The 13,801-nt window shown below is 37.7% G+C and overlaps 1 long non-coding RNA gene across 4 annotated transcripts; it reads left to right on the top strand.

Annotated features, from left to right (window-relative positions):
- Positions 1–8,458: 8,458 nt before the first annotated feature.
- LOC103956696 lies at positions 8,459–13,455 on the top strand. Of its 4 annotated transcripts, none has more exons than XR_668564.3 (7): positions 8,459–8,596; positions 10,976–11,252; positions 11,862–12,087; positions 12,175–12,392; positions 12,505–12,603; positions 12,697–12,777; positions 12,874–13,455. It is a non-coding gene; the product is annotated as an uncharacterized LOC103956696 (long non-coding RNA). The 4 variants fall into 4 exon arrangements; XR_007257920.1 differs by lacking the exon at positions 8,459–8,596 and adding an exon at positions 9,383–10,406; XR_007257919.1 differs by lacking the exon at positions 8,459–8,596 and adding an exon at positions 9,383–10,411.
- The last annotated feature ends 346 nt before the right edge of the window (positions 13,456–13,801 follow it).

The raw sequence follows: 13,801 nt of genomic DNA, 5'->3' as shown, positions 1-13,801 counted from the left end.
TTGCTTTATGATCACTAGGCGAGACTCTTTGGGGTGAACATGGGAATTCAATGTTCAATTAGAAACCCAAAATACATGCAATACTTTATCGAAAACCGTCGATATAAAATTTCTGGCATTATCCAATCTCCTGGACCTTAAGGGATAAGTAGGGTGGTGAACCCTTAATCGGCGATGAAGTTTAGCAGCAATGTATGTGGACAAACATGTGACCAGTTTGTCGATTCGTCAACCAAAACCATAAGTATTTAAATGGCCTGTGTTTTGGTTGGATTAGTCCACATATATTCCCTTGAATCCACTGTGAAAAGAGAGTTGTGTCGTATCTTTGCGAGGAATGATATAGAAAATCAATTTCCCTAATGAGCATGCTTGGCAAAGTGTGCTTGTAGGCATAATATCCTTACTTTAGATAAAGAGATGCGTTGTAGTATCATTGTTCGACCTAAGTGTCCTAAAAGGTCGTGCCAAAACAAGTAAACTACTCAATCACTAGGCTCCAGGACGGCCACATGTGGTGTATTCCCAGTTGGGAGACAACCCATTGGCCCCAAATCAAAGCTTCAGGCTCATTTTTGGAGTTGGTGCAAAGATATTTCACTATATTTTCTTCAGTGGTTTCATTTATGATCATTGTCATCTTGAATATCCTTAAAAACTCAACGTCAGGGAGAATTTAAGGTCCTTTAAATGGTGATGCAATACCATTCATACAACGAGGTGTGTGCCAATGCTCTTAATCAGGTTGGATAGACCTGAAGTCGTTGTTAGAGATGTGATTTAGGTGTAAAGTTAGTGTGCGTAATACACATTCATCCAGACAACTAACTTTCCTACATTCCTACTTAATCACGTGTTTAATTGAATTGGTCACATGTATTAAGAAATATGATTCAATTAGCTCATATTCGAGGACAATATCAATAAGATTATCTATAAGTAAAACATACACCAAACTTGAATCTAAGAACATGGAAAAATGTTTACGAAGTAAATGGTTTATTAAGGGGATTCGGCCAACAAGGCCATCCATGTCAAAATTCTACTCTTCCAACGGTGTTTGGTGGAGTAAAAATTAGTCTCACATATTGACTACGAGAATGGTACTCCTCAACAACATTGGTAGGGGCACGAACAGGTGCATAACCAATGATCTATTTCATCAAGATGGAAGTAGATTTTGCAGGGTTAAGGTTTGGGAATATTATCCCTTATTCTTGAAGTTTTAGGTCTTAGGTTCCAAGGATCACGCTTTAGGCATGCCACACCTTGGCAGGCCCTAATTCTACCATATGTTTGTGGTAGTAATCAGATCCGAGAATGTGGTAAACTTCCGTTTTCTACACTGCTGCTTCAAGGGCGAGTTAGAAACATGGAAGGATGAGAAAAATATTCTCTAGTCAAAATTCGATCGGATTTATAAACTTCAGAATTGTACTCATTCATAGACGTAATCATGGTGTGCTTCGGGAAATATGTCGCATGATCATACGGTTCATAGGAGTGAGCCAAAGAGCCATGGAATCCTTGTTTAGGAGGTATTTCCATTGATAATGCTTCGGGCATAAGCCTTCAAATGAAGATCATGACGGAGGCTTATTCAGCTATTCCTTGCCATTGTTGGATTTAATGGTTTCTCAGCTTCTTGATAGTCAAGTGGAGATTCACGTCTTGTATGCCACATGAAGTGGTTTCTATTAGAAACGTCCAAATCAGGAAAATTGAACTTGTTACGGTACGACAATCCATTGAATGGAGGGAACAAGATTATGATTGGTGCTATGGGAAGAAATCATCCATAAGCATCAAAGTTAGAACATTCGAGTTCTAAGATATGGTTTTCATGAAAAAAAAGTCGGGTTTTCATGGGTGTATTGTTTTATGAAAACTTCAGGTTTCAAAGGCACTAAATTTGAAACTACAGGTTCAATTTAGTTTATGAACATTTAGTTCATAAAAGAGAGGCAAGAACACAAAATGCAATATGCTGATTTAAGTGTAGTGGATTTGAGGTTCTTCAGGAACTCAAGTGTGAGCGCTTCGGACTACGAAAGGATGTCAAGGTAAGAAAAGAAATAAAATATTGAATTGTTAATGTCCAAAAGTGATATTCAGGTCAATTATTTTGGATTCATTATCAAATTAATGGACTGCATGTCATTTTTAATTAATTCAATAAATCGGGTCATACAGGGTCGATTGTAGAAGCAAAAATAATAATAACATTCGGTTAAAATTATTTAGAATGCTAAAAATTAGAATTGGATTTGAAAAATATAGCCCTAAAAATATTTTGGGCTCGGGTTGGTTTCATTGGGCAACCCAATAACTTGAAAAGCAAGCTGCATGATTGTTGTGATATTATAGGCCGTGTGATTCTGCTATAGACAGCCCACAAAAACCAAGGTTGCAGGCTTACTGCACTCAAGGGTTGAGAGAAAGAAATCATAGGCAGCAGTCATATTGCTGCAATGTGGGCCAGGGAGCAAAAGCTTAGTGTGCACGGATGAGATGGCACAGATTGCTGCAGGCTGCATCGAGAGAGCAGCAAGTGGGCCGAGTCATTGATCCAAGGATGCAGTTGCAGGCTGCAGAGATAAAAGGGAGGCAGGCAATGTGGGCTGAAGGCAGAAGCCCAGAGTGTGCACCAGGTTAGGTGTGCCTCTTGGCTTGGCTTCAAGCTAGCTAAGCACAACTTATCGACTTCCCCTTTTTTTCTTTTCAGATTTCTAGGGTTTTTAGAACCCAAAAAAAATCATGCTTGGTTCCCCTTTTTTCCGGTTAGGGTTTGGAAAAAAACCCAAAATTGCTTATATTTTATTTTGTTTCTTTGACTCACAAATTCCACATAGCATAAATTGTGTAATGTATGAAACAAATATATATATATATATATATATATTAACAAATATATGAAACATATACAATATATATATCGGAAGGTAAATATAAATGTAGGGGGTTCATGCATCATGGGGAATTTTTTCATGCTTCATGGTTGCTTCAAATATCTTATTTTATTTTAAGCGTACCTGATTGGCAGAAAACGATAAAAGCCTTTGAATTTGTTGAAGATCTTTCTTGAAAAGCCGGAATTGCTTCTCCAATGCGTTGTATCACGTTCAACAAAGAAAAATTAAATTGAATCAATAGCATGTAGATTAATTCAAAATAATAAATTAATTAATCATGAAAATGAGGATTAAAACGTAATACTCCCCTGATTGAAGAATAAACTTTCTTTAGTGTAGCGTCAAGAGCGTGCTGATAATGTGTTGTAGGCATAATTTATTGAACAATTATGGAGGCCAGAAAGAGAGAGATGGTGCGGCATAGAGAGAGAAGAAGAGAGATGTGTAATTGTGGGTGTGTGTTATTCCACTCCTTTGTGCCTTTATTTATAGTAGTAGGGAAGGTTAATTCCTTACCCTTTAGGATTACAACATGTAATAGGTAATCTACTCCTAATAGGAATATAAGATACATTCCCATATCTACTAGGATTTACACAATCACATTTCTAATCTAATAGTACTGCAACAGGTTTGAGTTTTTTTATTTAGATTAAACTAAAAATTTATATTAGATAAAAAGAAAACGGAAAAAATTAAAAAAAATGCATTTCGCGCTACGAAACCGGTATTTGTTGCGCAACTTGTTTACATTAATAAATTATAAAGTAAACCAAAAAAAAAAAAAAAAAAAAAAGGTAGACTTGCGCGACGAATGGTATATTAGTCGTGCAAAATCATTCGTCCAAAAGTTAACTTTATAATCTTGATTCATCAGTTATAGAGGCAGAACTGCAAAAACTGCTGATTCAGCCTCTACACTCTTCCCCTTCGTTTTTCTTCAATCCGACATCCGTCGCTTCCATTTTCTCTCAATTTCATCATCTAATACTCCCTCCATCTTCTTCTGTAGGTTGATCGAGCTATCTCGGTGTGTTTGGTAAACATTTTTTTTTTGTTAGAGTAAATGTATTAATGTAAATTCATATAACGCCATGAAATTCGTTGTCTATAAGGATATAGTGTGTGATTAGCGATTGGTGGAGAACGATTTAGAAGGTATTTTCTTTGTTTTATTTTTTTTTAAATATAAAATTAATTAAATTATGTTTTTATGTTTCTATTGTGTTGTAAAATTATATTTATATTATGTTGTTAAATTTGTACATGACGTACAAATATTTGTTGTGATGTACGGAGTTAATTGTCATTAACTTCATACTTTTTCTATTCGGTGTCATCTCTGTACGTTCTTCGGGTGGCACATAGGTATTTCATATTTACGTCGTCCATCTGAAGAACTATACCAAGATGCTGCCGAAATTCCTCCATGTCAAAATCTAATATAATCTAGCCATAAATTACGTGACATAACTTTGCATTCTCGAATGGGTTAGGGCCTTTATTGGAGGCATAAGGTGACACTATCATTTGTATGAAGTTGTTGTGATTGTTGTACTGTTATTGTGGTTGTAGGAATTATGGACAGAACGTTGATACAAAACCCGAATAGATGTGCGGACGAATACTTGGATAGAATTGAGGATTTTATTGGCTTTGCACGTGCACATAACCCAGGTGCAACTATAATTCGGTGTCCTTGTAGGAGGTGTAACAACACGTTAAGGGACACAATTGAAAATGTTCGATTTCATTTAGTAAGGAATGGAATGGTTGAGTATAACACTTGGAACCATCATGGGGAACAATTAGACAATGCTTTGTCTTCAAACATCCTAAGAGTGGGCAATGTTGAACCTATTGTGGATCATAATGAACAAGGCATGAATATTATAAATGATGCTTTTCCATTTGCATCGACAAACACCAATTAGAAGGGGAAGATGACGTGCCTACACCAATGGACAATGCATAGTTCGAACAATATGAAAAACTATTAAAAAATGCTAACCAAAAGTTATACCTAGGGTGCGAGAGCATTTCGGTTCTCACGGCCATTGTGGAACTAATGCACAGGAAAAAGAAAGTATTGTATGTCGAACTAGTGTCTCGATTAATTTTTGGGGGTTTTCAAGAAAATGCTTCCAAAGGACAATTGTTTGTCGAAATACCATAGACATGCGCAAAAGGTGTTGAATGGTCTAGGATTGGTTATGAAAAAAATCATTCTTGCAAAAATAATTGTATTTTATTCTACAAAGAGAATAAAGCATTGGATAAATGCCCTGTATGCAATGAGTCGAGGTTTAAAATGACATCTCAGAATAGAACGACTAAGATCCCATAAAAAGTTATGTGTTATCTGCCTTTGAAACGTAGGTTGCAGCGATTATATATATCGACGCATACTGTCACCGACATAAGATGACACAAGGAAAAACAGGTAGACGACGATGTGATGAGGTATCCTGCAGATGGGAAGGCATGGAAAGAGTTTGATTGAATGTTCCTCGAGTTTGTTGCTGATCCTTAGAATGTTAGATTAGGACTTGCCTGACGGATTTGATCCGTTTGGGGTTCTAAACCAACACTACATCACTTGGCCGATTTTCGTATTTCCATATAATTTGCCACCTTGGAAAATTATAAAAAAAGAATACATAATGATGACTCTTTTGATAACTGAGGATCCTGGTAAGTCAATTGATGTTTACTTAAGGCCATTGGTTGATGAGCTAAAGGGTTTATGGACAAACAGTGTGTGCACTGTACGATCAATGTACTGAGAAACTGTTCACTTTGTGGGCAGTAGTTATGTGGACTATGAACGATTTTTCCGCATATGCAATGGTTTCTGGGTGGAGCACTAGGGGTTATATGGCATGCCCTGTATGCAAGGATGATGTAACATTTGGTTGTCACGTTGGAAAACTGTGTTACCTTGGTCATTAAAGATGGTTGCCATGGGACCACGAGTGGTGGGAAAAGGATAAAGAGTTTGACAGGAAAACAGAGCATCGCCTTAAACCTAAAGAATGGTCTGGTGATCAGATTTTGGAAGAGCTTAACCATTTGGATTTTGCTTCGTTCGGGAAAACAGTTAGTAGGACCAGACCTTCTACACATATGAACTGGACGCACAAGTCTATGTTTTTTGAGCTCCTCATATTGGTCGAAACTAAAATTGAGACACAACCTCGACGGTATGCATGTTGAGAAAAATATATTTGACACATTGGTGGGCACCATTCTAGATATCGAGGGCAAGACAAAGGACACAATCAAAGCTCATCTTGATTTCGAAAGAATGGGCATACGGAAGGGTGTATGGATGAATAAGGACAGTCATAAAGCCAGAAGGGGTCTTCCATTTTTTCCATGAAACCGAATGACAAAAAAGAGTTTTTAAAGTTTGTATCATCAGTAAAGTTTCCATATGGGTATGCTTTTAATATCGCGCATTGCGTGAATGTTGACGGGGATAAATTTGCTAGACTAAAGAGCCATGACTGGTATGTGGTTATGCAATGCCTACTTCCTGTGGGTATTCGACACCTATTGCTGGAAGATGTTGTGAAGCCAATCATGTTGTTTCTAGATTTTTTTTCCCAACTAACGGCAAGAACATTGTGAAAGATAGACGTTAATCAATTGTGCCATGACATTGTCCAAGTCCTATGCAAGTTTGAGATGATATTGCCTCCAACTTTCTTCACAAGTATGATCAACGTGATGGTTCACTTGCCCGAATAGGTATTGCTTGCTGGTCCTGTCAACTAGCGCTGGATGTATCCAATAGAAAGGTATATAATCCACATCATTTGTTTATTCATCATTAACCAATGCTTACTAATTTGTATCATATTGTTTTATTTTGGCAAGATTCTCGAGGAGTTGAAAAAAAATGTACGCAATAGGGCGAAGGCCAAATGATCAATTATAGAGGCTTGGGTTGAATATGAGTCGCTTACATTTTGTGAAATGTATTTAAAAGATGTGGAGACAACTTTCAATCGTCCTTAGCACAATAATGATGGGGGTGTGAAAAGGGAGAAACTTTTTGTTTTTGCCCAATACGCACGACCCTTTGGAGATCCTGTACGAGGCGAGTGGTTTTCCAAAAATGACATGGAGGTAGCGCATTGGTTCTTACTGAACAATTGTGACGAGAAAATGGCATACCTAGATGAGCATGAAGAGATGATGAAGTCAGAACATCCATCACATTTGTATGCCAAGAAACACCGAGGATTGTTTCCATAATGGTTTCTTGAATACGTAAGTTATAAGTGTTTTACATTTGACATATATATTGTAGCATTTAATTTTCTCAAACAAACATGTGTATGTTTTTGTATAATGTTAGGTTAATAAATTGAAAGCATCGAATTCCCCCACTTACAGTGAAGAGTTATATTTGCGCTGAATTGTTCTCGGGTTGCCATGTTAACGGCTCAAGTTTTTGGGGGCTGCACGAAATGACAAGTTGTATACGCAAAACAACTGATGTCCTTGTCCTAGGTGGAGGCGAAAGTACAGACATTGATTTCTATGACAAACTAACAATTTTCGTGCAATTACTTTGCAAAGACCGATGCCAAGTGATCATGTTTAAGTGTCAATGGTTTGATACAAACCCAAATAGGCAGGGAAGTGTTAAAATCGACCATGGCATACTGGTCTGTGAACATTAATAGAACTTGGTACGATGACGACCCTTACATTTTGGCAAACATGGCAAAACAAATTGTGTATGTAGATGACCCTAAAGCCGAGAGAGGTTGGTAAGTTGTTTAGAAGATGGATCAGAGGAATGTGTATGCTATACCAGAACAAGCCCCTACTGACGACGACGTTGACCAACATTTAGAATCTTCAATGGAAAATGATGCAAAAACACTTCGAGATACAAATCTCATCCAAGAATCGTTTCAGATACAAGAAGTGGCTTCAATCGAAATACCGATTTAGTCAATTACAATTGACCTTGGTAATCTATCGTGATACGATGATGCAGTGGGCTCGAACAACTATGGTGACGTACGTATCAAGCAGGAAGATTGGGAGACCGAAAGTGATGATAGCGACAATAACGAAAATTATTATAGTTCAGATGATGAATAATGCAATTTATTTGTGACTTGCTATGTAAAACATATTACATGATTTTCTTTTGTAATTTATTTATCTTATGTTATAAATAAATTGTTTTTATTTGAATAAATATAAATTTTAAAAAAATTTGACCCACGTAAATTAAATTTTCAGCTCATTGTGCAACGAACATGAAAAAAATTTGCCGCGCAAATACTATTTGCACGACAATTAAATTCTTCTTCATCGCACAAGGAGGTGAAAATTTTGACTTTTTGGGCGTGCACGAAAAAAATTCGTGAAAATTTGAATTTTTTGCATGATGAATATCTTCTATTCGTCGTGCAAGAACCTCGGGATTAAACTGAAATCGCAAACACTTTCCCCTCACCTCTTCCTCTCTATAAACTCTCTCCCTCTGACAGCCTTTCTCTCACTAAATCTCTGTCTCCCTCCCTCTCGACCTCTTGCCCCCTCGCACTCTTTCTTCCTCCTACGACATACCCTCACCACCACACACCCATCTTTGGTGGTCCACAGTTCCTTACCCACGCCCACAGTCCGGTCCACCCATCTCTGCTGCTAACAAGGTAAAGATTTCAAATTTTTTTAATTTATTTCGATTTTCATTTGGGGAATTTGGGGTTCCAGTTTATAGAGCATTAGATTGGATAATTAAGGGATTGATTTTAGGGGGATTCGGGTTTAGGAGTTGGGGGTTGGATTTTTGGGTATTAGGGTTTACAATTTTTTCAGATTTTAGGGGATTGGGTGGTGCGGGTTTGTTTAGGATTTTTGCAAATTTCAGCATTTGAGAGTTAAATTGTCAAGGGTAGATTTCTGAGTTCAGCTGCATTAAATCTGATGATATAATGCAGTGGCGCTTTTTTCGCTGCTTAATTTTCTTTAAGGAGAAGTGAACTGGTATCTTTTTTTTTTTAATGGGGTATGCTACCTTATCAAATAACTCATGCGAAAGCTCTTAAGAAAATGCGGGGTATTTCAAAGTCAACTAAATATTGTGTTTAGTTTAAGGATTCATGTGGGCTTGATGCATCGTACACAATTATGCGTGCCTGTTCCATCCTATTCTTATTCTATTTGGTGTAGTTGAGCTGTTTTTGTAAATGAAAGTAAACCCTTTTTCTTTAATGATTTTGGTATTGCCGGTAACATGTTACAGCTTAGTACCAAGCTCAATCCATGGCATAAATCAAAATTTGAACTGTGATTCTTAATGGGTCTTTGAAATGGCAGGCAATGAAGATTACCAAACAGTTTTATATGGGTGCATGCTAGTCGATTGAGGATTTTTGCTACTGATCAAATAATATGATGTTTATTGTTCCTCATTGTTCAGAACTGATATGTTTTTTTTTTTTTTTGGTCGAAAGAGTTAGAGACTCGGAATTCATTAAAGATAAAACATATTACAAAGCTAACCAACGGCCCAAGATAAAAACAGTGGGAGGCCCAACCCACACCGACAAAAGCCTAGAACGGAAAACAAACGACAAAAAGAAAACCTAATCTCCATCAAGGAGAAGCAGTCTGACGCCGCAAAACTCTTGCCAGCAACCATCAAAGTGACTGCCATGTAGGACCAAATAGAAGGTGGATCCGCAAAGAGTCCAGCACAGCCAAATTAACACATAAAGAAAAGAAATTCCATAACAAAGATCATATCTCAGAGTTCCGCAACTAACCAAGCCATGTAGATCCGTACCACCAACCACCACACCTGTAGGAAGAGAACCAAGTAGACACAATACCGGGGGGAAGGAGGGCCAAAGAGATGTGGTAGAACACCCTTACTATGACGGAGGTCGCAGAACACTTCGCCCAAATTTTTCAGCATGCCGGTAAAACAAGGGGCAGTGGGGGTAGAGATCTACATCCCAAATCGAGTCCAAAACTCGAAGACTTGATTTTTGGTAGAAGGGGAAGTGATGGAGAGGGTGAAGGTGGAGGTGCCAGGGGAAGGAAGGGGAAATCAGAAAAATGGATGTGAGAGAAAATGACCGAAGAACTGGAATTTGGGTTTGAAAAGAGGGCAAGATGTAGGAGGAAAAGAAAGAAGAGCCGGTAAATGGTGAAGGACGTCGGAAAAAGAGGTATTGACCTTACAATCTGATAGCCATAGACAGCGGAAGGGTTGGTCATAGACATAATAAAGTGCTATCCCAGATTCCCTTTTAAGGTTTCATGTTGACTTCAGAGTGTTGAGCTCTAAAAAAGCTTAAGTGGCTAGCATATGTGGCTTTGTTGGATTGAGGAATGTGGAGAATGAGGGGAATTGATAATTGCTTTATTGTAGACTTTGTACGATGATCGGGCTACTCCGCTTTTCGTTTGATTGAGAAGATTTCCGCTTTTGGGATAGCTTAATATGCTTGATGAGTTAGGTATTTGGTTTTGTTGTAATTGACATAGCATTGAGTTGCTTGAGGTTCAGAGTATTGTAACTTGTCTATTTCGATTTTGTTTGATTATTCGGGTTTGAGCTTTTTGTATTCTCTACCGTTTTTGTTGGATTAGGGGTCTGCTATTTCTTTTGATTGCTATGGTTTTGAGGTGTCTGAGATGGGAGTTGGGGAGAGTATTTGATAATAATGGTATTTTGTATTTCGGTTTTACTGCCATTTGTGAGTAATAAGGGTATGGTCTTATGTTCTTGGTTTCTATTTGGTGCATCTGCTTCTTCCGGTTGTTCTCGCTTGTTATATTTTGTCAAACTGGTTTATTCTCCCTTGAGCCAAAAGCTTAAGTTGCTAGCATATGTACTTTTGGTGTGGATGTTTATAGAAAGAAATTAATATTATAGTGAATTGTTTCCACATATTAGTATTGGTATTTTGAGCAACCTCAGAACCATATCATTTGTGAATTGGATTGAATTTCTGAAGGCTGCTGCCCCTGTATCACATCATATATATGGATTGAATTGTTTTTCTTTTCTAATTGTGCAGATGTCAAAGCTTATTAGAAGTCGTAAGACAGTGATGACTGCACCCCCTCCAATTCCCCCGCCTCCTACTTCAGCGGCCATTGCTCCAGCAGAGATGGAGCCCAGATTGGTTAATCTAGTTGATGCGGTTGATCCAGTTGCTCCCCGGATCTCCTAGGCGCTGTCGTCATCAACCTCTTTAGTGACGCTACCTGTTAGCGCCAGGCGTGGTCACCATCGCCCCCGCACACTCGACACAACATCGGCATCCACTACTGATGCCTCGAGGTCCCAACAAGGTAAACATATGATAAACGTTGATAACTGATTTTTTCTATAGTGCCTTGGTGATTACTTCATATAGACTGTTCCATCTCATATAGGAAGATCAATCAAGCAGCATAGATTGGAACTTGAAAGTTTGTCATTTTATTTCTAATAACTGCTCGAATAAATCTCTTATGCTAAATTTTGTCAATATTTATATTGCTAATAAAATTTGCTGTATTCTGTTATCAGTGTTTGATATAAATGATTCTATTTGTTGGAGCATGAATGCCAATGGTTGATTTACTGTCAAACCTGTAACTTGAATTCAAAATAATGTGACATCAATTAACTTAAAAACTGAGTTGCTAAATAGAATGTGGAAGTTAAATGTTCCTCATGAGATTAAAATTTTTAGTTTGCTTTTGATTCTAGATAGGTTACAAACTAGATATTCACTATGTAATATTTTACTCGGCATCCACTACTGAAGCATTCAACTATTGTGATTGTTGTTGTATATCATATCTTGTTCATTACAATGTCCAGGGTTTGGGAATTGTTATAACTTTAGGGGAGGTTCTGCCGAAATTTGGGTTTAATTTGTTGTGTTTGTTTGAATATTTTTTATTTTTTTTCAGCAAAGAAAAATACCCAGGGACCTTTTCACTAGTTGAAGAAGGCGAAGATCACCTGGGTGACCAACTGATGTATCATGATCGGATACGACGATCGGCATTGGGCTGCACCAACAGCGGATTGGCCCACGACATTGGTCACATTGTTCGGACCTATTGCTCTATGCAATTGAAGTCTTGGAAGGCGATGCCAGACGAGGTGAGGACGAAGGTGCGCGAATATTTGTCGGTAAGTATCTTGCCTTTTTATTGCTTTTCCTTTAAATTTTATACATTTATATTACTTAATGTATGTAATTAATTTGTTACATTGTAGACAAACTACAATTCGAAGACATCAACAACGATATGTTGGCGTACGTCAGCAAGCTCTTCGCTGAACGGTACAAGCAGTGGAAGAGTGACCTGCACCAATATTTTGAGACATTTGATGATCCGGATGTCGCTCTAGAGGAGGGTTGTTCGAAGAAGTTTTAGGATCGAGAAGAAAATTGGGTGTGGCTCTGCAATAATTTTCAGGGGCCCAGCTATGTGGTATGTGTTTTATATTAAGTCTAAAAGTATTATACGTTTCCTACTAATGTTTATTGATTTTTTTATATTTCATTTAAATTAAAACTAATATGTTTATTTTTTTTTATAACAGAAGAAGGCAAAAGCCAACAAGATCAATTGGGAGAAGAAGACACTTCTCCACCATTCGGGTTCGAGGCCCTTCTCATGTAGGATAAAGGCGTGGCTATAGGTAATAATAAAGCTTTTCATATTCAATTTTTAATATGTTAGTAATATTAATATTTTTTTCGTACTAACATTTTTCTTATCTTATTCTATTCAGAGGGTTTCAAAATTCTCGAAGATCGATGTCTTTGGAGACGTTTATGTTCAACCTGGGGATGAGTTGGCCGAGTCCCTTCATGTAAGTATTCTTCAATTGTAATTACTATCTTACGCATTCAAGTATCATAGTTATTATTTGAATGTTATTATTAATATTTCATGTTATATTACACAGGCGAAGATGATGGAGAATAGACAGTTGGTTCTTCAGGACTCCGCCTCCCAGCTTTATCCTGAGACTCCACTCGAGTCTATGGATCTGCCCGAGGATGCGGGGTTTCAAATCTTTACAGACACCTTGGATTAGACTCTCGGGCGGAGGCAATCGATGTATTGTAGAGGATGGGGGATGTCTGGCGGCGAGAACCTAGAGCCTCTTCATCATCGTAGTCGAAGGCCAATGTGACAGCTTTGACAGCAGAGGTGGCTAACTTAGGACTGAACTCGCATTGTATAAGAGCCATATGTCACTGAACGTATAGGCCCTCAATCAGTCTGGCATTCGTCTCCTGGATATTCGTCCCCCGTCGACGTCCGAGCCTCTCTAACTCGAGCATGCCTAGAACTCTGCCCCTTCAACCTCTGAGCCCGTCCTCAACCCTACGACCTTCATGCCCCAAGATTTCCAGCCGCCTGCGAATGACGACCCCGTAGATTATTCCACATTCTTTTCTTAGTTTTTTACTCCCTTACTTTATAAACATCTTCCTTGTACATACATTTTATATTTATTTTAAATAAATTATTTTTCTCCTCATTACATTTTTTAATTGCAATTGAATTTTATTATTTTATTGCAAAATTAATACCAGAACAAAAAAATAAATTAAAAAATATATATATATATATATATTTTTTTTGCGCGACAAATACCTTCTCTCGCATAATTTTTTGTGACTAAACTATTTTTGTCGCATAAGAATAACTTGTTGCGCAAAGTTTTTAGAGATGAAGATTAGTCATCTCAAGTATGTATCCTGGAATTTTGTGTGACGAATACATGTTCCTAAAAATTTTGTGCGATGAAGTCCAAACCGTCACTGACACACCCCGACCGAGATCAGGGCATGTTGGCCGTCACATGGAAGTGACGTAACCATGTG

Source organism: the organism of the source record quoted next, unplaced genomic scaffold (genome assembly GCF_019419815.1).
Source record: "Pyrus x bretschneideri cultivar Hongxiangsu unplaced genomic scaffold, Pyrus_bretschneideri_v1 Contig2, whole genome shotgun sequence".
Taxonomy (NCBI): Eukaryota; Viridiplantae; Streptophyta; class Magnoliopsida; order Rosales; family Rosaceae; genus Pyrus; species Pyrus x bretschneideri.
Note: the sequence above shows the minus strand (reverse complement) of the source record. Positions and strands in the feature narration are given on the sequence as shown.